Source organism: Egretta garzetta, unplaced genomic scaffold, assembly GCF_000687185.1.
Source record: "Egretta garzetta isolate BGI_Z169 unplaced genomic scaffold, ASM68718v1 scaffold553, whole genome shotgun sequence".
Taxonomy (NCBI): Eukaryota; Metazoa; Chordata; class Aves; order Pelecaniformes; family Ardeidae; genus Egretta; species Egretta garzetta.
The window spans coordinates 1,339,249-1,339,554 of NW_009259328.1; the positions used below are offsets into that span (position 1 = coordinate 1,339,249).

Below are 306 nucleotides of genomic sequence, written 5' to 3' on the forward strand. Positions count from 1 at the left end.
GAGGAGGAGGAGGACGGGAAAAGAAGGAGACAGGCGAAAGGGAAGGCGCCGAGTGCCGAGAGGTCGATGGGCGGGGGATAAATGTCTCGCTGGGGGTGAGCCCGCCATTTTAGATGAGGAACGAAACGAACGGCGCGGAGTGGGACAAGAGCCTGGAGGGAGCCGCCGGGAGGGAGTGACAGAGGTAGGAGCGGCGTTGGGCTGGGGGGCGGCAGACGACAAAGCAGGGAACGGGGAAGAGAGGGCTCGCCCTCCTCCCCCTTCTCTTCGGCTCTCCCTTCCTCGGTACTGGCGCCTGGAGCGGCG

General features: G+C 65.7%; 1 protein-coding gene across 3 annotated transcripts in view; it reads left to right on the forward strand.

Annotated features, from left to right (window-relative positions):
* Positions 1–24: 24 nt before the first annotated feature.
* Positions 25–306, forward strand: part of RAF1 (Raf-1 proto-oncogene, serine/threonine kinase) — a 50,185-nt gene continuing 49,903 nt past the window's right edge. For all 3 annotated transcript variants that reach the window (XM_009636632.2, XM_035892229.1, XM_035892231.1), the window contains exon 1: positions 25–184. The gene's annotated coding sequence lies outside the window, so the exon portion shown is untranslated. The remainder of the gene's footprint in view (positions 185–306) is intronic.